General features: G+C 40.3%; 1 long non-coding RNA gene across 1 annotated transcript; it reads right to left on the bottom strand.

Annotated features, from left to right (window-relative positions):
- Positions 1 to 11,359: 11,359 nt before the first annotated feature.
- Positions 11,360 to 25,423, bottom strand: LOC113331547. Its single transcript, XR_003351017.1, has 3 exons — positions 25,382 to 25,423; positions 14,037 to 14,039; positions 11,360 to 11,414 (listed from the first exon to the last, which is right to left on the bottom strand). It is a non-coding gene; the product is annotated as an uncharacterized LOC113331547 (long non-coding RNA).
- Positions 25,424 to 26,153: the final 730 nt, after the last annotated feature.

Genomic DNA, 26,153 nt, shown 5'->3' on the forward strand with positions numbered 1-26,153 from the left:
TGATTTTGTTGGAAAACAAAAGATCTGTGGTAATAAATTTTCGGAGAGATGCAAATTTTTTCCTCTTCAAATATGGTTTATATAGAACTGAATGTTGAAGATGGCCATTGAAGGTGACCGTTCAAGCACAAATTCGATCGTTCGACGGTCGAATCATCAGAAAATCCGACCGTAAATTTTCAATGCTTCTCGGCCCTACACGTGTCTAGTTTTTCTGTTTTATATAGGAGGGTATTATGGGAAAGTAGATATCCACGTGTAAAAAATTATCCACTTGTACAAAACTGCTGACTCAGCTAACCGGGCTTGGACGGAATATGTGACGATAGGAGGTTTCACTAATATTATTTCTGTAGGAGGGTAACTCAAATTATGATCGTCGCCAGGGAAGGTAATGCAAATTACCCCATTCTCTATTTGTAGTGTGGTTTTTTAGGATGAACATTTGGAAATTAGAACTGAAAAGAATATCACTAGTAACAACAACAACAAACTTGTATTTCCATAGATACTAGTATCCATTTTTGAATCTGGTTAAATAGGTTTGAGGTCCTTATAGAGCTCAGATTACAACATCAATCACTATTCATTTATAGTTAACGATGTATGATGTTGAAATAAAAAAAGTGGAAAAATTTATTTTATATATAAAACTAAAGAAATATCCTTATTATGCGAGAATATTTCTAATTTCCATAAAAAAATCTCGAAATTTTTGGAACAATCTTATTATTTCCCTATTTTGCTTTTTACTAGAACTTGGCACGCACCGTAATGGCACGACCACAAAAATAAGTGAGAAAGATTATGTCAATTTTGACCGGTGTCATTTATTTGTTGTTGTTACTATTTAAAGTGACAATTGTTCTTCGTATGTTTTGATTATTATTATTTCTTTTGTATTTGACCGAGCTTATTTTAACACTTAAATAATCAAGCACAACTTCCATAATATAATGTTATTTGTGTCATAACAACATCGAATAAACATTGCACACTACTACATTGACCGATTGCAGTACCACCACCAGAACCACCCATTACAACTACCTTTACCGCCAGCAGCACTACCGCCACCGGTTCCATACACCGCCACTCACAAACATCACCATGACCATCCCTAATATCTATTGATGTAATTATTAACAAAGTTGTTATCTATTTAATGGGAGTATATATTTATTAAGATAATTAATAAGACATTTATCATGAGAGATTAATAAAATATTTATTATGAAAAATTAATGAGACAATAACGATGTACATAAATTAAGACCGTTGGATATGAATTTCTAACTTTCAATCATATTCGTCACTTATAAACACTTACATAAATAACCATTGATTTATCTTCTCCCTAAACAAATCTTGAGGATGATACCAAAAACAATTGATAAATTAAAGCACTAAAGATTTCGAGGGTGATACCAAATCATCAAGGAAATAAGGTTGAGTGGAAGCATGTTTTCGGATTTAAATTCTTTTGTCTCTTTAGTCTATCTCTAATTACCAAATTTATTTATTTTGTTTTGCTCAAAAGTGGGGAACTAAAGTTTTTTAGTTCACTCCTCTTAGATGTGAGTGGGAGAATCAATAGTTTAGTTTTATAGGAATGCAGGTTTTTTATTTTTATTCTATCAAAATTTTCCACTTTGCTTTTGATTTTTGAGATGGAAAAAAAAGATTACGTAATGCATTATTCCCTAATTAAAGCGTGTATTAATGGGATCGACCACATCCGTGGATTTATCAATCAGGAGGAAAAATCAAGATCGCTCTTTATATTGACTAACTTAGTTAAACTTTGTTTTATAATACAGAACAAAGAAATAGGAAAAAAAAGACCAACTAGCTATGATATAACCCGTGTCATAACAGTGCGATAATAAGTTAATTTATTGTGTCCTGATTTTGATTCGTGTCGTTCGTTTGCAGTTATTATTTTAATTGTCATGTATTTTAACCGAGCTTATTTTATCATTAAGACAATCAACCATATTTTCTCTTCTTTATAATGTTAACCAATTTGTGACGACACATTATTAACATAATATATTATTATTCACCAATACCCACCACCAACAAAAAATCACTTGATACCACTTCTTTCCCCACCAACATCGCTGCTACCCCCAACCGCTGGACGTGCTTTTAATTTTTGATCGCAAATATCATGAGTAATATTGAACAAGCTTAAGTCGTCAATTAAGTTATTCCATTATTTTATTTTTGTTATATTCTCTTTTATATTATAATCAATTTTATTTTAATACTAAAAACCATGATTTGTTCGATCGGGTATCATAGATAGTAGGAATACTATTTGGGTGATCCAACGGTGTGATCATATTGTCTTATATTATATGGCATCATCCACGAAATACTTGGGTTTTTTCCTTACCAATCGTGCGACAAATAGCTAAGTGCATCTTTCATAATATAATGTTGTGCGTTTTGTAAAGCCGCAAAACCATTATTGTTCATTATTATTCACCAATTCCCACCACCATAAAAAAAAATAGCCATCTCCACTGTTTTTTCCATCACCAGTAATATTACCGCCTCCACCACTCACAAACACCCGCCACGATTTCTAACACCCACTACTTCATCACTACCACCATTAATATTTATTAATATAATTGCTAGTAAAAATATTATTTACTAATAAAAATATGTATTTATTAGATCCATTAAGGGGACATTTAGAATGAAAAATTAGTTGATCATTCATTATGAGCAACTAATGAGACACTTAATTAATAAAACATTCATAATTCATGGTTTAGTTGAATAAATCACGACCATAGATTTATCTTCTTCCTAAAAAAATATTGGCCACCACTTACATAGGTTAAGTTAGCCAAATTTTGTTATATATTCTTGATGGTATAATCTTAATATAAAAAAATAAGAGTTATATACAGATGTACCCATGTTGAAGTACCCGAAAAACAAATATATCCCCATTTTTTTGACATTTGCAAATCTACTCCCGTCGTCAACTTTTCCATCCATATTGGTTAAGTCCCACTATAATTTACTTATTTACCCTTTAATCGTTGCAATCTTAACCTTCTAGTCTATTGTATTTCGTAATTCTCGAGGCACGAAATTCTGTAAGAGTAAAGAGTAATTAGACATTTATTTTTATTTTTATATTAAAAGATTAACACTCTAAGGGAGTCTGAATTAAAATACTGGTAGAACTATCTAATATGGATGTTTACTGATAGCTTGTGCTGAATACAAGTTGGTAAAATAGCATCCCAGTCTAAAACTGAATATAAAGTCCTTGCAAATTTTTCTAGAGAGTCTGCAACCATATTTTTTAATTTATGAACGAAATGAAAACCCAAAAAATTGGTGCCTTGTCTTATTATCCTGTATGCTTCATCTAAAAGAGCTCTATTGCGCCAAGAAGTGTCTGAATTCTTCTTATTAAGATAATTAAAAAGGCTTCCGCAATCTCCTTCAATGTTAAAATCTTTGAGATCTTTCTCCTTATCCCAAATTGTTGCCTGCAGAACTCCTACATGTTCTGCTTCTTGGGGGTCTGGACAAGATGAAGGTCATGGTCTTCCTTCTTTGAAATTTCATGTTTATAGGCCACTTTAAAGTGCAATAGAAGATGATTTATCATTTCCATTGCATCCTCACACATAATTCAATCATTATCAAGAGTCATACCTTTGCGCAGAAGCATATCCGTATGATTAAGCTTGCCATGAACATTGTTAGATCATTTCTTGGTTGAACCTAGGAAGTGTTGATATGTCAAGGTTGGTTGTCATATTTTAGTATCAAAACTTATAAGTTGCTTGATTAGATTACTAGCGTCAACTTGTTAGGATACACTAGGAAGTCTAGAAATATTGAAACATACAAGTATTACTCTGAAGACCTGAAGATTCCAAAGACGTATCGACATCAACAATGACATCATCCTTCCACTTGAGGTTAGTAATACATGACTTGTTTCCATTTTGATAGGTGTTTAAAACACCTAATTTTATATCTAGTATTTATACTTTCTTTACGAATTTTCTTGTAAAATATGTATCTTATGTTTGCTTTTGAGTGTTTAGGTACTTTGGAGTCATTTGGAACAAAAGAAGAAGAAACGTCGCTTAAAAGGGAAACAGTGTCGGAGGCGAATTATTTCTCATTAATTGCTTTTATTTCTTCATCTCTATCTGAAAAGCATGACAGCTTTAGTGATGAAGAGATATTGAAGAGAAGAAGTGGATCTGAGAAATAAGAGAGACAACTGTTGTTATTGGAAGCACAATGGAGCGAAAAGGCAAACACATCAAGTCGTAGGCGAAAGAATGAGGTCATTCCGATGCCGTATGAGAAAGTTATGAGCAAAATCAGTAATCACGCCCGTCAGTTCCCCGGAACCGAACGTTTAAAGAGAATGAAGCAGAAAATTGTATTGTCAGCCGTCCAAAACTGACAGTTGGAACTAGAGTCACTTTGGGGAAGCCCTTATCCACTGGAACGGTGCCTATATCATTCTTATTTTTACTACACCCAACCTCCATCCCAGTTTTATTACACCCAAACCCTGAATTTGAGAAATCAATTTCTCATTCGTGTTACTTCCCCCAAGTTGAGACAACTTCAGATGCAGAAATAGGTGATTGTGATGATGGGCGAATCGGTGAGAAAGATGAGAGGGGTTTCAGAGAACAGCCAGTTGATGCTGTGGTGGTTAATGGTGAAGATTTGAGTTTGTAAATCAAGGAAGAAGATGGGGAAGATCGATCTTGCTGCTGTGACTATTGTGGGTGATTTTAGGGATTTAGAACTCATGCTCAAAGGCAAGAAAGGGATTAAATGAATGTATGGAGGCTGTACAGAGATGGGTCGGAGTTTAATTTGTGATTAGTTCAAGAATGGAGCTGGGAACTGTGAAGATGTCGACTCAAGAATGGTGTAGATGAATGTTAGGTTTACAGGTGATTGCAGTTCAGATGGATCTGTGTAGTTTGAGCTAATGGGTACTGGTGCTGTTAGTGGATGCTGCTGTTATGAAGATTCGATGAGAACTGGTGTTGGTTACTGGTGTTGCTGTTCGAGTTTGAGGAAGGCAGTGAGGATGATGTTGGTGGATGGAGGATTGAGAAGAATTATTGAAGTTGTAGCTGCAGTTAGTATGAATGGGAAGGTTTGTAGAGAGAATGGAGAAGCTACAACATTGAGGTTTACGGGTTGGTTGAGATGTGGTTTTGAGCAGGGTGTGCTGTTGATATATAAAATGGTTGCAGTTTGTGGCTTGAACTGGAAGAACATTAGGTGTACGCTAGGATTGAACTGCAGTGGAGTTGGAGGTGCTTTTACTGCTGTGACATGATGATTGTCATGGCTAGGTGCAGTGGAAGAGATGATGTTGCAGGTGGGATATGAACTGAGTGATGCAGAATGGTGCTTGTGTTGTTGTTGTTGCAGTGGTGTCTATTGCTGCCATGTTGGCATTACAGAGAAGAAGTCCTAGATGAATGTTAGGTTTTACAGATAAGAAGAACTGTTGGTGCTGCTAAGGTCAAGAAACTGCAGAATTGGTAATGGAGTGTTGTTCTTGCAACATCTGGATTGCTGCTGCAATTGAGAGACAGCTGCTAATGGGTTGACCTGAATACAGGGTTTGAATGAATGGCGGTGCTTTAGGCAGGGATTGAAATGGTTGTTGCTGTACAGGGAAGAGATGCTGTTAAAAGGGTTTCCTACATGTTGCGAAGATGGGTAAGATGAATGAATGAATGATTGTGTAGATGAATGTTGTTGGTGGTGTCAGTGTATAGCTTGAGAACTGGTTAAGCTGAAGCGATAGAAGTTGGAGTTGTAGATGATGGCAGTGATGAATCTGTAATGGTCTTGTTTGGCTGGAAAATCAAATGGATTAATTGGTTGCGATGCCTTGGCCAGTGCAGTGCAGTGCGCAACTTAAATAGCTAGAGCAGGGTCTGTGTGGTTGAAATTGGTGATGCTGTGTTGGTTCAAGATGCATGTTAAGACAGGAACAAAGTGCAGGTGCAATCCGGGTTGAATAGCTGCCAGTATCAAGGTACTGGACTGAAGTTGGATTGATCATGAAGCTGTTGCGGAAAGGATATGTGAAATGGCATTGCAGGTTGTCTGGTGCATGGGTGTTTGAGTTGAGAAGAAGATGCATAATGAGATGCATACAGAATTGGTGGTGACTGTTGTGGAAGGAGTGAGCTGCAGTGCAGTGTGTTGGCCGTGAATCAGTGAAGCAATGATGGCGCAACAGAAGCTTAGGCCTTTAGTGACTAAGCTGAGTTACTTTGACTCAGCTTCTGACTCACTAACGCCGTAGTGACTGGTAACTTGACCGCCAGTTTTAACGGTTGACTGTCCGCTTTGACCGGCGACCGGGTGGACTTTGCCAGTCACCTGAACTACTTCCCGGTGACTTCTCCGGCAAATTTCCGGCTTTTTTACCAGTTTTCCGGCAACAACTTTTGGGACGTATTTTCACACGGATATTCTTCACATATGGGCTTGGTGGACATCTTTGTATTGGACTTTGGAGATTGGGCCTAATTTTAAAAGTGGGAGAAAAGCTACAAAAAGGAAAAGTCTTCTACTTCTTTAGATCACGTATTTTTCTACTTGGAGCTTTAGAAAGAACTTCTTCTAGGGTTTGCTTTCGTTTGTTTTCATCTTCTTTATTTTATTGATTATGATTACGATGAACTCCATTATTATGAGTAACTAAATACAATGATTGGTTATGGGATAAAAGTTGATTTCTCAAGCATGTTATTTGATTCTATGAATTAGTTTTGTCTCAACTTTATTGTTTATGATTCATGGTTTATTTTATTGTTTGATTTGATTGTTCAATTGGTTGAGTCTGGAATCAATCCGATTTGCTTTCATATCTAGAACTATATTAGGGTTTTCAATACGAAAAAGTTGTTTGTCCCTGATTTTAAGTAGCATAATTGTGGGTAGTGCTTGTAGTGATATATCCTACTAGTCACATATGAATCATAACCTTGGTTAAAACGAATTAGTGCTTTTACACGTTTGTTTGCGTTGATTAATCTTATTCCATAAATCTAAAAGCTTTTAGGGAGTTAAACTTAATTGTGCTTTTACACTTTGGGTTGCTTTCCACGAAGAATTCACATATGCATCTTTTAATGTGGTTGTGATGAAATTAGGGAATTAACGGGATATTCTTGCGATCAAGGTATCCTAGGACTTTTAATAAATGCGAGATTAAAATATCAATTCTAGTCATTGATGAAAATACATGTTTGTGAATGATACTATCCCATGACCAATATCTTCTCCTTATTGATTATTCCAACTATTTGCTTTGCTTTACTTTATTTTATTTTATTTTCTAAAAACAAAAATCCCCCTTGGTTATCTCAGAAACTGAAAATTACACAACCGATCACATTTCTATATCGTAAGTTTCCAAGTCATTTTTGATTGAAAACATAACATGCCAAGTTATATGCATGAAACTTTAGTATAATAGACTTGATCATCATATTGTGATCAAAGTGCCAAGGAACAATATATCTGTAGTGATAAGTACTTTATATTAGTATATTGATTTACGAAGTATACAACTTATCTTTTGAACTTCATAATTGCGACATCAACATAATCATTGTAACTCGTTAATATATTCTGTGGTGAACATAGGTTTGATTTCATACCTAAAAAACTATGTTTAATTACATGAGTTTAAAGAAGTAGACGTACGAATTTGTTTCGTAGTTGAATGATCAAAAGGGTTGAAGATCCGGTTTTCATTGAATATCTTAAGGATGGACCGATCCTAACCTATATAGGGAATCAAGGTAGAACTGGTACTAGATTATGTTGCGAGTCAAGGTAAAACCGGTCCCTACCTATATTGGGAGTCAACGTAAAACCGACTTTAACGTGTTTTAGGAGTCATGGTAAAACCAGTCCCAATAAGAAAAACCGATTTCTCTAAGTCACGTACACTTTAGGGTTTGTGTGATTTGGAAATTGGGTTTGCAAAATAGGAAAGTTCAAGATGTAATTTGAACATGTGTTGAAATATTATTTCTTAATTATTCAAAAACATTCCTTGATACTCAAGGTGAGATCCCAAACCGAAATAGTATAAAATCTTTTTGAGATTTTCGAAATTAATATGTTTTGTTTTACCAACAATCAAAACATATCTCTAGAAAGATATATTAGTTAAGTGCTAGCTAATATTGAGTTGTCTATGAAAATTTCGGTTATACAGGTGGATATTGGTTGGAATTAGACAAAACCGAATTTAGGTGCTTTATTGCAAATCTTAAGAATATTTTCGGTTATAGAAATTCTTTAGTGTCTAAACTACCTTGGTCTATAAATAATAAAGTTTGTTCTTCTTACAAACTTATCCTACGCCAGGAAAACTTCATCTTTGTTGTTTCTGGTATAGCCGCCTAATAGTATTCTCGTAATACTATCTTGGAGAGGAAAGTAACCTAATTAGGTGAAATCTCTTACGTCTGCTAGTTTAAAGAATTCTTTGGGATCAAGATGCATCTACTATTACTGTTGGTGGGAAACTAGAATTGCATCATCATTTTAGTTTTCAATTATTGATTTGATTGACTAATGGTTGTTAACTCTTGATTGCACCTAGTTTGATTATTCTTGAGAGCCTTCTCTTCTGAAATAAGGTCACTCAAACTAGATCAAGGGATTAACAGTGACTTGTGATCACACATTGTTAACAAAAAGAAGACTATTGAACATTTGAAGACAAAAAGATTGACTCTATTTTGTGTGTGACCGATCATAAGTCAGGAATCAAGTTTGTCACTGTGACAGTACAGAAGACTATTGAACATTTGAAGACAAAAAGATTTTTCTTATTGGTTTCATATCTTTGTGATTTGCTCTGTGCACAAACTTGATCGGGTAGGATCCGACTAGATCTGGTTTATTTTTTGGTAGACTTGTTATTGATATTCGTATTTAGATCGAAAAGCTATCATTTGGTGGTACTCTTCAGTATCCGAATCTGGTAGTTCTGATTGACTTGATCCGGTTAACTTGTTTAATCTATATCTTGAAAGATCTGAATCCAACAAAGGAGTCTAATTGATTATAAATAGAATAGCCTTTGTCGCACTCAACATACATATCTCTGATTGATTACCTGAGACAGGAGAGTGGTTACCACATATTAGTCTTTTACTTCGACTTCAGAGAGACTAAAGTAACTTAAGATAGTGGACTCTATCTTAGGATTCACGTGTGTTGGGAAGATTGGTTGTAGGTGCAGGAATACTGAGGAAACTAGGTAACTAGGGTAGTTTACTTCGTCTCAACTATACGAAGTTGGTAATGTCTTTGTATAACGGCTTAATTATGAGAATATTCAAAACTGGACTAGGTTCCGGGGTTTTTCTGCATTTTCGGTTTCCTTTTAAGTAACCGTTGTGTTTGTTTGCTTTTACTATTTTCGCATTAAAATTTATTTAATTGTAAAAGTATCTCTCTACTCGTATGCTTGAAGGCCATTAGATTCAGAAAGATTTTGGTGTACTTGGTACCCTCGTCATTTCAAACATCATACCAAACAAAAATGTTTACCTAATTAGGAAGTATTTTCGAATTGCATAAGAACTTGTGGGGAAATCATTCACACCATCAGATTTATATGCTGAGAATAAAAAGTCTTGACCGAAAAGACTTGATTATTTCCCAAAGACCATCTTCTTGTGTGTCAGGGATATTATTCAGTGTGGGGGGAGAATTACCAATTCTGAGAAGGAGAGTAGCAAACTGATTTGAAAACGCAGGGAATACCAAATACACCCAACCTTTTCGTTCGGCAACCTGTATAGACAAACTTAATACAATAGCAAGTAGACCAACTTGATCCTTGACATTATGTATATAGAGTTAATATCTCAACCTCTACTCAATCGGTATGTATATAGACACAAGGTCCGTGAACCTGATTTTTAAGCAGAGTACTTGGACGATCTCAAAAATCAATATCCAAAATCAATCTAGACGTATCCAAATAATTCAATCGCAGTTCTGCCAAGTGATTAAACTTGTTATCTATCTTTTAAGATGCAAATTCAACAAGAAACTAGTCTCGTAATCGATTACAATTAAGCGGATGTATCCAAACTTCTTTTGTGGATATTTGACTTTCCATATCAGTACTTTCCTCTTCATGAATCTTTGTGAAGCAATCTGAGTTCATTTGTGGCCTTATAAGATGATTGTCTTGGAACAAGTTGAAGAAGTAGTTTGAGATTTCTTTTTTTATGTCTTCTTGACAGAAGTTATCTTCCCCATTAATCACTAGTTTTTGAACTATGTTCCTCCTCCTCCCATATATGCATACAATGCATTAGAAGAAAAATGGTGCACTATCTCCTCAACAATTTATAGAAAGAGCAAACCGGAAAGTAAACTCAAACAAATAAATTTGGATAATGCCAGGAAGTGGCTTGCAAGATCAATAGCACAACACTTCGAGGAAGGTAATACAAAGACAATACTCCCTCCGTTTCTCTTTAATAGGCTGGTTTCTATAAATAAATGTTTCAAAAAAATAGGTTGGTTTCCTAATTGGGAAAGTCAAATGTTATTTTAATTTTCTGGGACCCCTTTTCTCTTAACTTTTTTTGATGACAAGTGTCATGTGGACCACCTCACTTTACTTCTTTTGCTGACATATGTCATGAGGACCATTTCACTTCACTTCTTTTATTGACAAGTGTCATGAGGACCACTTTCAATGATTGGTTCTCTTAATTTCCTTAAATTTCTCTAAAAACAAAACTGGCCTATTAAAAAGAAAGGAAGGGAGTATATTTCATTGGTTTTTTTATTCACTATTCTTTACCGCAATTCTTTACCGGAACCCTAAACGCCTAATCCCAACACCCAAAAATTTGGTTCCATATATATACTCTTAATATTGAACACTCGAATTGGCGAACCGCGAAACTAACATTGTTTGCATTGGATTCCTCCAAAACCACCATCACACATGTAATGCATTTCTGCACATGGGACCCACCGTTATCTAAGGGTCCATAATCCATACTTCATACTCCGAACGCTTGCCGTTTCGAGAGAGTCTGATTCGAAATTTGTGAGTTGACTCAATTGACTTCCAAACGAAATTACGCGTCAGAAAAAAAGAGCAGAGAATCTTTATCCCTCATGCGTTAGGAGTGCAGGCGCTATCACGCTTTAACCGCAACACGAAATAAGAGTGAACTTAACCACCTACTCTCTCGCAGAGTTTCCCTAAAGAAGAATTTCCTTACAGTACAAGTAATTTCCTTGTATTAAAAACTTACCCATAGTCTTTTTCCTTGTAACCTTCGCTGGAAATTTCCATCAAGAAGAAGCTAACAAGTCTTGTATGTACACTTCTCATCATCCTCCACGTGTATGGAAAGAGACACGTGGAAGGCATGTGAAGCGAGACATCGAAACATGATAGCAGGAATTTCATCAGAAGATGCCATCGTCAACAGATCTGACGATCAGGGACCGAGGACCACAGAGGTATGATGGCACATAGGAGCACCAGATAATACCCCTTGGGTATTAACGCACCCAATCCCGAGGAAGATTCCAGATCAACGGCCGAGAGGAAGTTTGGCTGACACAGGTGTGACCAGACGAAGAGACACTTGTCTGACACGAGCAGACATTCATCTGCCCGCATTAAATACCAAAGAGATATACATGTGTCGATCAGCTCGTGGAAGAAGCGAGGATAACCCTTCGTGTTCAAGCTCAGGCCGCGGCATATACCGTAGACCTCTGCGTAATAGGCACAAAGCACAAGAAGATAAGATTATAACGACACTTCGGAGATGGGACCCACGTTCTCTCCCTATAAATACCCCTCTCCAATAAGAGAGAAGGGGGGATTTTGGAGAGCAATTAGAGGAGAATATAGGAGAGAGAAATAGGAAGAGTAAGTAATCCATTTACTTCCGCAGACCCATGTATATTCTAAAGTCATTCGACTATCTTTGTAACCATTCAGTACATAGTGAAACACCAAACCCCGTGGACGTAGGCCTTAGTGCCGAACCACGTAAACTGTCTCATTTACATTTCTGCATCTTACATTCTGCGTTAAACTTCATATGCATTGTATTTATACTTGTTTCATGATTTATTTCCTTGCACGAGCATTATTTATGATAATATTCGACTAGACAATGACAAGCCCGAAGGATTTGAGTCGATGAATCGATATAATCATCCCATTACGTATACGATGTACGATTCTAGAATTAGGACGTGTGTGAATATTGTTTGTGAACACTTGTTTGTGAACACTTGGATGGCCTCGTGATTTATGTGTTCACAATTTGGCGCTAGAAACAGGGACTCTGTCCCGGTAAAAGATTTATCTTATCCTGTGATTTCACCTTAAAACACGCACTATGGTTGTGCCCTTTTCTGGGTTCAGCGTGCCTTCAAAACCTTTTTTATTTTTTTGGGTTCATGTTCTTCATTTTCACAAGCACCATTTCAAAGCAGACAAACCCGCGGCTATCTATCACCGATTTGCACGTGAGGTGTTTTCTCCAACTAAGACTTAATAATCCAGATTCGTGGGTCCTCGTGACAGATCTGCCTTTTCAAGAGTTCTTTTTCAAAAGTAGTCTGAAAACAAGATTAATGATCATTTATTAAAAGATTCTTATTTCAAAAACTAGACCCATGAAATCTTTGCATTTCTCTTCTATTAAGGGCCCTTGGGCAAATCATTTCCTTCTATTCCAATAGCCTTGCGGGTACGATTGGCGCTAACCCTATCCTCGTGGATATCTTTGGTTCTCCTTATTTATTTCCCTATGCAGGAAAGGATTAAACATGGAGAAGATACTAGAGGCAGGAAAAACCAAAGCCTCATCAAAGGAAACACCGAGGGTTACCTCGGTCATGACCCGAAGCAAGCAGAAAGGAGACAAAGCTAAAACAACAGCTCAGAGGCAGGATGCTGCGGAAATCACTTCACCTATGAACACTAACACCATAGCAGCCGCGACCCTCAAAGCAGCAGCCACGAAGACTGTTGCGGCCTCCCAGACTACAGAAGCTAACAAGACTTGGGTCCCAAGCCAAATCCATCAACAAAAAGAGGGGGTAGCAGAATCCATGACGCATCAGCCCGCACATCCACCAATCTTCGGAATGCCGTCAACCAACATTCAGAATCAAACCATACCAGTGCTTTTAGGACCACGGGCGGAAACTCAACCGAGGGGACCAAACTTGGAGATATCAACGATTGAAGCTGATCCTCGCCACCCTTAATACACACTGTAGACGAAGGGGGAACTGTGGCCGTAGGGGTACCCGCCGGAACTCCCAATCAGGGATCAAACCAATCCCACCGACTGATGGTAGAGCTCGAAGAATTGAAAAAGAGCCAGCAGGTCTACGCAGATGCCGTAGCTCTTCTGGCCAGGGAGAACCAAGACTTGAAAGATAAGCTTGCCCAAAGCACGAAGACTAGCCAACAATTGAACGAAGCAAATTCTAAAGCGCCAGAGCCCAATCGAGACCGAAGGGTCGTCCTAGCAAATGACGCCAGGGGAAGCAGCGCATCAGATCCGGAATATGCCACCGAAGAGTTAGACTATTATGACAGCGAAGATCGAAGAAAGAAACGCTCAACTGAGCATGAGAACATGGGATATTACCGCCCAATGGAGGAGTTGCGTGATGATATGATGGCTGAGATCAAACAGTTAAAAGCCAGACAAGGCGGAGGAAGGCTTGAAGAGGTGATGAAAGAAGCTAACTCCACGCCCCTAACTCATCGCCTGGCAAATACCACCATTCCGTTAAAGTGCCCTGTCCCAACTTTTAAATGCTACGACGGATCCAGTGATCCCGCGACACATATCCGGTATTATAACCGTATCTTAGCCCGATGAAGTCAGAACGACACCGTCCTCTGTAGATATTTCCTGTCAAGTCTGAAGGGATCGGCTTTGTCTTGGTTTGACAACCTACCACCTGATTCCATCAACTCCTACGATCAACTCGCAGAGAAATTTCTGAGGACATACATGTACAACAAAGCTGTCAACACGGGAATGGATAAGCTTTTTTCTCTGGAAATTGGCTACAAGGAAAACACGAGGGAATACACTAACAGATGGCACAAGATCTTCCAAGCCATAGGGAGTGTGGACCCAGTAGTAAGTATCAACTGCTACAAGTGGGGATTAGACCGAATGAGTCCACTATTTGTCGAGATTCATGGAAGCGTGCCTAAGACAGAAGGAGATCTTCGAATAATTATTGAAAAGTACGCTCGTCTTGAAGAAATCGAGCGTGAGAACCCGAGGGCACACACTCAGAGGTCTCACCGTACCAATTCCACAGAAAAAACCAATGGGGCCAAAAGAAATAGCTCAGTGGAACGAACTCACGAAGATAGGAAGGAACGAAGAGATGAACGACGAAAAGACGATCGAAAATTTGAAGATCAAGTTTACACGAAGCTCAATGCTAGCTATGCTCGGATCTTGCGAGAGATCAAAGGAAGGTAAAATTTGGAGTGGCCGTGGTCTAAGGGAAAACAGCCCCCAAGAACCGAGAAGTCTAAAGATTACTGTGAATATCACTGCTTCAATGGACACCAGACCGATAAATGCAAAAACCTCAAAATAATGATCCAAAAACTGAGTGGTGCTGGCGAACTCAAACATTACATACGAAAGGAGGTCGCCGAGGATATATCCAAACGGACCAAGCCAGTCCAACTTCCAGAGGGAAACCGCACAATCAACACCATCTCGTGTTCCGAAGCCGCGGGGCCCTCCCTTACAGCGCAGATAGGAAAGAGGCTACGGAAGCAGTTCGAAGACCACTGCGAATTATATAATATTGATGGTGTAGAGGTGGACGAACACGAAGAGTGGATGGACGCACCTATTATCTTTGATGCTGAAGATATCGAAGAGATATGGAAGATCATAACGATCCCTTGGTCCTAACGCTACCAGTGGCTGGATGTAACCTCAAAAATATCCTCATAGACGGGGGAAGCTCAGTGAACGTTCTATTCTACGACGCATTCAAACGGATGAAGCTCCATGATGAACATCTAATGACCTCTTATTACACCATATACGGATTCAATGGAGCACCCACAAAGCCATTGGGAGACATCGTGTTGCAGGTTAACACCGGACCCATGAAAGTAGAAACACGATTCAGCGTGGTTGACGCCCCATCCCCCTATAACGCCATTATTGGACGAAAGTGGTTACATAAACTCAAAGGAGTGGCGGCAACTTACTACCAATATCTCAGATTCCCTACACCTGAGGGAGTGATGGAAATCAAGGGAGATCGGGTCTCTGCGAAAGAGTGCCAAACCACTCAGGATCGTATCAACAACGAACAAGAAGAGCTGCGAAAAACCCGAAGAGTTAAAAATAAAGAAGCTGCGAAAGAAAAGGCCATAGACCAGTTCCTCAAGGAAACCACAGGGAGGGGTTTGACAAAAGATGATAATATCCTAAACACCGAGACAGGTACTTCAGCAGCCAACGAAGGACAAAAACATACCAAATAGCAATCAAAGAACGTCCCAGTCCTCGGGGATCCGAAGCCGGTGTTCACACCAGTAGATCCCGTAAAAGAAATCAACATAGAAACGGAAGAAAACCCGAAAATGATCAAAGTAGGTACCATAATGGACGAAAGAAGAGAAGATTCCTTAACCAAATTACTTAAAGAATACGCGGATGTATTCGCCTGGAAGCTAGGAGATATGCCGGGGATAGATCCGAAAATAATCCAACACGAGCTGCACATCAAACCAGGCACGCCACCTTTCAGGCAGAAAATAAGAAAACTTGCACCGGAGTATCATAAGGCAGTGGAAAAAGAACTTCGGAAACTACTAGAAGCAGGGTTCATCAAGGAAGTCAAGTACCCTACATGGATCTCCAACATGGTCATTGTTCCTAAGAAAAATGGAAGGGTTAGGATATGCATCGACTTTACTAACCTCAACAAGGAATATCCAAAGGACAGCTATCCCCTGCCAAGCATAGATCAGCTGGTTGAAGCAGTGGAAGGATACGAAGAGCTGTCATTCATGGATGGATATTCTGGTTACAACCAAGTAGCCCTGGCACAAGAAGATCAACTACACGCGGCATTCTACACCCCACATGGCCTTTATTGCTACACTAGAATGCCCTTTGGACTTCGAAACGCAGGGCCAACGTACCAAATAATGGTCGATGCTATCTTCAGGCCATGGATTGGTAGTACCTTAGAAGTCTACGTTGATGACATGCTCGTCAAAATTAAGCTGCGCAAAGATCACCACCAGGATCTGAGAGATATCTTCGAAGCAATGAGGAAACATCACATGAAAGTAAATCGAGAAAAAATGCACTTTCGGTGTCACCTCAGGGAAATTCCTCGGATATCTGGTAACAAAAAGGGGCATTGAGGTGGACCCAGCGAAGATTCATGCCATAGTATAAATTCCATCTCCGAAGAGTTTAAAAGAAGTGCAGAAGCTCAATGGGTCCATAGCAGCCTTGGGCAGATTTATTGCCCGATCCTCAGACAAATGCAAACATTTTTTTAATATTCTCAAAAAAGGGAGTAAGTTTGAATGGACCGCAGAATGCGAAGAAGCCTTCCAAAAAATCAAAGAACACCTGGCTTCAATTCCAATCCTGCAGAAACCTGATCCTGATGAGGTTTCGGCATTGTAAATAGCAGCGACAGAAGACGCAGTTAGCGCAGTGTTGGTCAAAACCAATACGAAAATAGAACAGCCTATCTATTATGTCAGTAAGACCCTCAATTCTGCGGAAAGGAACTACACGAAGATCGAACAACTTATCCTGGCATTGGTGTGGGCTACTCAAAAGCTGAGAACCTATTTCCTAACTCACTTCATCCGCGTCCCATGCAAAGCACCACTAGAAGCAGTCCTCAAAAGCGCGGGAAAGGTAGGCAGAATAGCCAAGTGGAACACCCACCTGGACCAATTGAACATCATTCATGAAATTCAACATTCCCAAAAATCCCAAGTTTTGGCGGATTTCTTAGCAGACCCCCCCCTGGACAACGACGAAGAGATTAAGGGAATACCAGAAGCCGATGAAGAAAGCAAGGATCCAATTGATGTCCTCGAACCCGCGAGTCAAAGACAATGGGAAGTCTTCGTCGATGGTTCCAAAAATAAGGAAGGGGCAGGAATAGGCATTGTCATCACCACCCCAACTGGAGAAAGGATCGTACAGGCACTCAGGTTAGAATTCAAAGAGCATACTAACAACATCGTCGAATACGAGGCAGTCGTACATGCCCTCCGCTTAATAATAGATATGGGGGTAACCGATGTAAGTCTGACAAGTGATTCACAGCTTGTCATACGGAAAATAGGGATCGAATACAATGTGTACGATGACACCCTCTCAGCTTACATGGCCTTGGTCCAAACATTGGCATCACAAATTCCGAACATCAAATTCCGGCATTTATGCAGAAGGGATCTCAGGCACGCGGATTCCCTAGCATATATATCATCCATGCTGAAGGACAAGAGTATTGAAGCTATCAAAATCACAAGGGTATACGAACCCTCGATTACAACACAATTTTCCTTTGCTACAAATCAAGATACAGTGGAAGAAAATATCGAAGATCAGGTGGGAGAAGACATCCGTGACGATTTTGACGAAGAAGATATCCTTTCAAGAGCAAATCAAGACGAAGATTTCAGCAACGAAGATGATTGGAGAATGATGATCCATGCATTCCTCAAGGATGGAATCTTACCCGCGTATCACAAACTAAATAGGAAAATACTCTATAAAGTAGGAAGATATGACCTTCGGGATGGAATCATGTACAAAAAATCTTTCCTCGGTCCGTTACTACGCTGCTTATCCAGGAAAGAGGGGCATCGAATTCTAAACGACATCCATTATGGTGACGCAGGAAATCATAGCGGCATGAGATCACTAGCCGACAAAGCAAAAATTCAAGGATATTACTGGCCCACAATGGTACAAGATGCCGCAAGAATGTCCCGACGATGTGAAGAATGTCAGCGTTTTGCCAAAAAGATACATGCACCAGCAACAACGTTGAATTCTGTAGATAGTCCGTGGCCATTCGCAAAATGGGGCATAGATATCGTGGGGCCTTTCATCGAAGGATCAGGGAAAAGACGATTTTTGATAGTAGCCACGGACTACTTCAGTAAATGGGTGGAAGCCAAAGCCTTAGCCAGGATCAGAGACGTGGACGTGTTCACTTTCATATTCCAAAAAATTATTTGCAGGTTCGGCATACCGGCGGAAATCGTGTCTGATAATGGTAAACAATTACAGGGGAAAAACATAGACATGCTTTTCGACACTTTCAAAATAAGGAAAAACAAGTCCACCCCCATATACCCTCAAAGCAACGGACAAGCGGAAGCTACCAACAAGACCCTCACCCTTATACTCAAAAAGAAATTAGACTAACACAAGGGGCGATGGTGTGAACAACTACACAATGTATTATGGGCATACATGACAACACGAAGATCTTCCACTGGGGAATCCCCGTTTCTCCTCACTTATGGAGATGAAGAAGTCATCCCAACAGAGATCCTCATGACAACCACAAAGACCGAAGCATGGGAGAAAAACCTCACAACAGACATGATGTTAGAGAGACTGGACGACCTGGAAGGAAGGAGGGAAGCAGCATTGCAGAAGATGGAAAATTATCAACGGAGACTAGCGAGGGAGTACAACAAAAAGGTAAAGCTTCGAAATTTTGTAGAGGGGTAGTATGTGCTAAGAACAATCCCGCAGTATCAACAACATAAGAAATGGGGAAAGTTAGCACCTACGTGGGGAGGACCTTTTATAATACACGACATTGCGGGAAACGGTTCCTACTATCTTCGCAATCTGAAAGGCGAGGTCCTTCAACACCCTTGGAATGCTAAATGGCTCAAACCGTACTACCCATAGGAGCAGCGCAGCTTTGCATCTGCGTGGGGAATACCAGAAGAAGAAGGCAGTGTAACCGCTTTACATGTTTCTATCTCTGGACGAGGAGTAGCAGGCCTCAACCTATCAATCAAACAAGATTTTTTGGGAATCTTCAAGTAAACAAAATTTATTAACAATATTGGGGAAAGTAGTTAATCTACAATCTCTCAGGGATCCCCTATCAGTGTCTATGAGTGTAATACCAGGGGGAAGGCACCCGGCAGAAAGAGATACCCAACCAATTTTAAGGCAGTGGGTCGACGTAATGGGTGCATGTAAATATTTTCAATTAAGCATTCCATATCCTAGAACTCTGCCTCGGCCCCCACCGTTCGGGAATCCTCTGGCCCAGGATTCGCCAGCGGGGTGACAGGTCTCAAGACGATCACGAAGGTATTTACCTTCGGTGTCGCACTCAAACACTCTCAACTTTTTACAAAACCAGTTATTTCTAGTTTAACACTTCGCAGTACTTTAAAATAAAAAGACGAATTGACAACACAGGTACGCCAAAAGGATGATCCATTTCATAAAGAGTTGATTACAAGACTCGGCAAATAAAGAAAAACAGGAAACAAATCAAAAAATGATCCGAAATTATATAATCAACGAGGATCAACTTCCTATGACTAATAAAAGAAATCTACTTGGACGACACAGCTCCATCAGCGGGGTTGTCTCTGCGAGACGAGGGTACGCTACCACCAGAAGAAGGCCCAGAAGAACCAGGCAAAGGTGCGGGGAGGGGACGGCGCGGATAATTCTTGACAAGTCCATGTTCGACTTTAAGGCCAAGTTCAATCTTATCCAGGACTTTGTTTGTCTCTTCAACCAACTGACATCGAGCCTTATTAGTGATAACAGCGGTCCGCTGATGGGCTTGAGACAGCAATATAGATAGGCGTTCCGTCTCTTTGGAGGCAATCTCCGCTGATTCCCCACGAGACGCGGCCAACGTTTTGAAATGATTGGTTTGTCCTTCCTGCTGCACTAAGGCAGATTGAGTCTTTTTAAGCTCATCATTTGCTGCGTGAAGTTGTCCCTCGAGTGCTGAAAACAAAAAATACCAAGGGGTTAAAACGAATAAATAACAAAATCACACTCGATAGAACGAGGTTATACCTTCGACATTAGCCGAAGCCTCCTCATACTCATTGACAACTGCGTCCCGAGCCTCATCGAGAAAGTCATATTCGGTGGATAGTTTCTCATAATCCATTTGAAGGTTCGTAAGAGCAAATTGACTGGCGTCTAAATCTACCTGCTTCATCGAATCCAAGTGACGAAGATGGTTGACTTCATCATTCACCTCCCCCATCCTTTTATGAAGTCGATACACATTCATCTCAAGATCTCTTTCAGACTCCACTTGGCGAGCAACATCCGCTCGAGACGCTGCTAGGGCTTTAGTAAGTGCACCAACCTCGGCCCTAGCATTATCTCTTTCCTCGTAAAGACGCAACATATTATCCCTAACCCCAGGGCCTAAGAAATAACGAGCCTGTTGTAACTCTCCTTCTAAAAAGCGCACTCTAGCCTCTAAGTCTGAAGCATGTTCTCGAGCATCACGCAGATTGTCACGCGTCCATAGCAGCGTACCATTAAACAAACAACGGTCATGATTGTACTTATTTTGCATATCAACCATCAATGTTCGATTTTCACGCCACTCAGTTGTTAAGGCGTTGTGCTCATCAGCACGAGCATTCCACTTTGCGGCTTCACTCTTCAACTTACCCACCAACTCTGCAATACGGGATTTCTGTCGTTCCCTTTCTTTCCGAAGCCATATCAACTCGGGGACTCCACCCACTGAAGATAGGGTGGGGAGACTCAGATAGAACACCAAAATACAGATAGGGAATCACAAGGAGTAAAGAATCCGTAAAATACAAACCTGTGAAGGACGAGACACTTCTACGAGTCTTCTCCAAATCATTGCGGACTATAGCAAGCTCTGAACGAAGACTCTCCTCAGCATTTCCCAGCTGTTCTTTTTCTTTCAGACGGCCCCTTAGGTCATTTATTTCCTCTTCAGCTGCAGACAACTCCTCTTCCCTATGACGAAGCTTGGCCTCCAACTTTAGAGACTTTGCTTTAAAGAACTGGTATAGAACATGGTTACAATGTTCTCTCCTCATCATCTACGTCACAATCAACAAACATTATTATACCAAAGGAATCAGATATCACGAAAAACACAATGCGCGGATATCATAAAAAGAGTACAATGATTTACCTCTAAAACACGCTGCTGGGGATAACCGTACTGGTACCCATCAGCTATGGCCATCATATCAGCAACAGATGAGGGAGGATCAACCACTAAATTAGCTTCCGAAGCTCTAAGATCTTTCCCCCACATCTCAGCAACGCGGGCTTCAGAAGACAGTTGCATCATTCGACGAGTATAAGCGTCGGAATTCTTCTCACCAGTGACCACGGGGGCAGGGTTGGGGACGAACATCAGGTTTTTCTTCCTTAGCCAATCCAAAATGGCATCTTCACCCTCAGGCATTAGCGAGGAAGGAAAATCCTCGGAAGGAGACTCAACCGCAGACTTCCCCTTGGCGGTTATCTCCTCACCCGCGCAAGCCTCCACATTACCAACCTCAGCACAACCACCTGCGTTCTCAGCCTGCTGATCAGTGGTGCATTCTTTTCCAAGGTCCCCAAGCACATCCCAATCATCATGTGAGGAAAGCAATGAGAAGTCCTCGGCAAGACCCATGGCAGCAGTTACATCGAAGGATTCCCCCGCGGAATATATCCTACCGAAAGAGAATTCTGGGGAAATCACGGGCAAAGTACCCACACCAACAATGTCATCACTAGCAGGGGAAGATCCACTCCCACCAGTACCACAGACGGTAACATTACCCTCAGCCTCACCATCACCACCCGCGACAACTTCAGCCTCACCATCACCACCCGCGGCAACTTCAGCCTCACCATCACCACCCACGGCAACCTCTTATTCATTACCGCCTTATTCATCAGGGTAAGAAGTGTTGGTACGCTATTCTCCGTTGGACATTTCTTCATCCTCACCATACCCTTGGTTTACGGGACTCGTAACCTCCTCATTACCCTCAACCTCACTGATAACCACAGTAGAAGATTACTTGGGTCCAAGTTTCTTCTTCTTCGACACCTACAAACCAGTACACATCCCACAAAGACTCATTTTTTCCCTCACTTCAAAAATGAAAATTATTTCAAGCAAGAAAAAAGGGGCAAAAAGATGGAGAATACAAGAAGAAACTATACCTTGGCAGTAGCAGTAACACTCTTTGATGAATGGATAGCACCAGAACCCTCCTCCTCATCTCCATCAACGACATCCAGAGCATAAGGAAAGTTCATGCCCGCGAAATTAGGACGCCAAGGACAGAAATCTCCATAACAAGCAGGAGGAGTTTCACGAGGCTTGCTATTGTCAGAAGGACGCCAACCACGTGGACCCGGAATCCATCCGTAAGCCCAAGGACCAACTACCTCAATAACAGTAGCATGCCATTAATAATCATGGTCACACTTAATCCTTTCACGAGCAGGAAAGAGCTTCCGGTTAGCAGATCCCTCAGTACCAGGAACATACTTCAGCTTGGCGTCACTCACCTCACTCAAGAGACGAATTTCACCACAGGGATCAGCAATGTTACGAAGACTAACACTCCACGGCTTACGGTTTCTGCTGTTGACATAATCCCCAAAAGAACTGTTAAAGTTCTGAGGAGTGTACCACTCCCTCTCAGCGGGATTTGGAACATAGCAGGTCATCATAGTCTCTCCCTTGCTCCGCAGATAATATTCCTTCAGTGAACGAAGATAATTCCCAGATAGTTGTGATACGGAATGATTATGAGTGTTCGTAGAAGAGCCTTCGCGATTAGCCAACACGTCATAATAAAAGGAGTCACCCGACTTATATAAGGGAAACATAAGACCCGCATCGAAGGCTCCAACCGTAGTCAACAGATGAAACTCGTCAAACTGATAATTAGCAAGGAGCTCGTAGGTGATATCATCGTCAGGAGCATAGAAGCGAACCTCAAAAGCTTGGAGTTCATGTTTTTCCTTGAAAATATCAAGATCAATATGCTTGAAAGTGACCTTCTTCTTACCCACTGAAATGTTGCGGATCACGGGGACAGTTTCTTCCTCGTCTTCGGAATCAGAAGTAGGACCCGATTCCGAAGCTTTCCTTTTAGAAGGAAGATTTGTAGAAGGATCAGCTCTCTATATGGTACCCTTGGAGTACTTCCCTTTGGAAGAAACCGCGGGAGGAGGCGGCAGAGATTTATGCGGAGGCGCTGAAGGAGGAGCCATTGAACGATGGGGAGGAGCATCCACCACTTCATTACGAGGAGGAGGAGCCCGCGTACTCCTAGAGTCATCACGAGAAGGAGCCTGCGTACTCCTAGAATCTTCACGAGGACGAGAAAAGGCGCGGTTAACAGCATACCTAGACCCAGAGGGACCCTTCGGCATATCCTCTTTTTTAGAAGGCATAATCTTCACACCGGAGGAAGACGAAACCCTATGACCCCGAGGATCATACAGCGAAGACTTGTGAAGACCTTCCCCAAGTGGAGATCGATCAGGATCTCTACGCGGATGGGATCTTGGTGGACTAGACGGCGGAGTTTGGTAAGGAGCTCGCGGACGATCAGACATATCTACAAGGAAACACAAAAACAGTTTAAAGAAGAATACGAGGAGATCACTAAAGATCAAAAAACTCATAATTGATGGTTCATTCAGATAAACATGAGAAACCCTAAGAAACTAAAAAATACTCCATCCAGGGATGATACTCATACAAAGACTCACAGACGTTGTAAACAAAGAACAGGGGCAAGCATACATGCTTCGACATATATGATCTTCGTCACAAAACCAAGAACACAGCAGCAGGAGACAAACGAATAAAAATACAGATAAAACAATGGTGAACAACCGATAAGAAAATCCCATACCTGTATAAAAGAGGACGACAAGCACTAACTGCAATAGAAGAAAGGAGGATCGGAGGTATCGACAGATGCAGGGGCAGCAACAATCAAGAACAGAAGAAGCAGAAGAAAGAAACAGAAAATTGAATGCTATATTCCTCACAAGGACGGTGATAGTAAATGACTAACGAACAAGAACAAGAAAACAAGAAGAGAATGAACACTGACAAGAATAGGATAAAAGTTTTTTTTCACATTCTCTTTCCTATTTAAGCTAGAGAAGACAATAACTGCTCCTCTTACCAAGGAGCAGTTACGGGAGAAGTTAATGCAAAGTGGGAAACGTGTAGGACTACCATTCTTCTTCAGAATTGCGAAATACTCCCAAGTTAGAAGAAGATGGGCAAATTGTATGTACACTTCTCATCATCCTCCACGTGTATGGAAAGAGACACGTGGAAGGCATGTGAAGAGAGACATCGAAACATGATAGCAGGCATTTCATCAGAAGATGCCATCGGTCAACAGATTTAACGATCAGGGACCGAGGACCACAGAGGTATGATGGCACAGAGGAGCACCAGATAATACCCCTTGGATATTAACGCACCCAATCCCGAGGAAGATCCCATATCAACGTCCGAGAGGAAGTTTGGCTGACACAGATGTGACCAGACGAAGAGACACTTGTCTGACACGAGCAGACATCCATCTGCCCGCATTAAATACCAAAGAGATATACACGTGTCGATCAGCTCGTGGAAGAAGCGAGGATAACCCTTCGTGTTCAAGCTCAGGTCGCGGCATATACCGAAGACCTCTGCGCAATAGGCACAAAGCACAAGAACATAAGATTACAACGGCACTTCAGAGATGGGACCCACGTTCTCTAATACCCCTCTCCAATAAGAGAGAAGGGGGGGGATTTTGGAAAGCAATTAGAGGAGAATATAGGAGAGAGAAATAGGAAAAGTAAGTAATCCATTTACTTCCGCAGACCCATGTATATTCTAAAGTCATTCGACTATCTTTATAACCATTCAGTACATAGTGAAACACCAAACCCCGTGGACGTAGGCCTTAGTGCCGAACCTCGTAAATCTGTCTCATTTACATTTCTGCATCTTACATTCTGCGTTAAACTTCATATGCATTGTATTTATACTTGTTTCATGATTTATTTCCTTGCACGAGCATTATTTATGATAATATTCGACTAGACAATGACAAGCCCGAAGGCTTTGAGTCGATGAATCGATATAATCATCTCATTACGTATACGATGTACGATTCTAGAATTAGGACGTGTGTGAATATTGTTTGTGAACACTTGGATGGCCTCGTGATTTATGTGTTCACAAGTCTTGTTTTCGTTCAAAGAATAGTCAATTTGAAACAAGAATTCAAAGAAATTTCTTCATCTGTTGAGTGGACCTAGCACAGTACAGGTACCTATCAACCTACCTTGTTTTCCTTTTAGTTTTGCATTCATTTCTTGGAACTCATTGAGAAATTTCGGCCTTACCTTTTTCAAGTTTACAAGTTAATACTAGTATTTGTTTATTAACTAATAATTTCATGATCCTTTCATTAAATTAAATCATACTAATAAAGAGGAATTTTGTATTATTGTTCTTTGTTCTTCGATTTGCTTAAGAATTAACGAAAAACCATGACAACCTGTTTCTTGATTTTATGTGAGAAAGACGGCAGATTAACAATCTTCCCCGATTCCTTGACCTAAACCCAACAAACCCTTTATTAATTTTAAATGGATTTTGATTTTTCTAAGGATCATGTTGGCTGTTTATTGTTTGAGTGTATCCTTTCTGTCTCCGTAATATTTTGTTTGTCTTTTGTTAGTAATAATACCACCAAGAAGAAGATAAAGCCAATGCTTTATCATTTGTACTTTAGAAAACAAATGATGTTTGATTTTTCTGGAGTTATTCTTCCTTGTAATAAAGTGGGACTAGTCCTTATCATCATCCACAAGGCATCAAGGAAAAATAAGAATAGGGATTCGATTGTTAGAAGAATATACTTATGACCCTATGGGGCCAACTGATAAATTAATAACGTGATTATCCTAAATATGTTAGGTGTGCATGAGTTTGATGGGTCGTAAGTT

This window comes from Papaver somniferum, unplaced genomic scaffold (assembly GCF_003573695.1).
Source record: "Papaver somniferum cultivar HN1 unplaced genomic scaffold, ASM357369v1 unplaced-scaffold_125, whole genome shotgun sequence".
Lineage (NCBI taxonomy): Eukaryota > Viridiplantae > Streptophyta > Magnoliopsida > Ranunculales > Papaveraceae > Papaver > Papaver somniferum.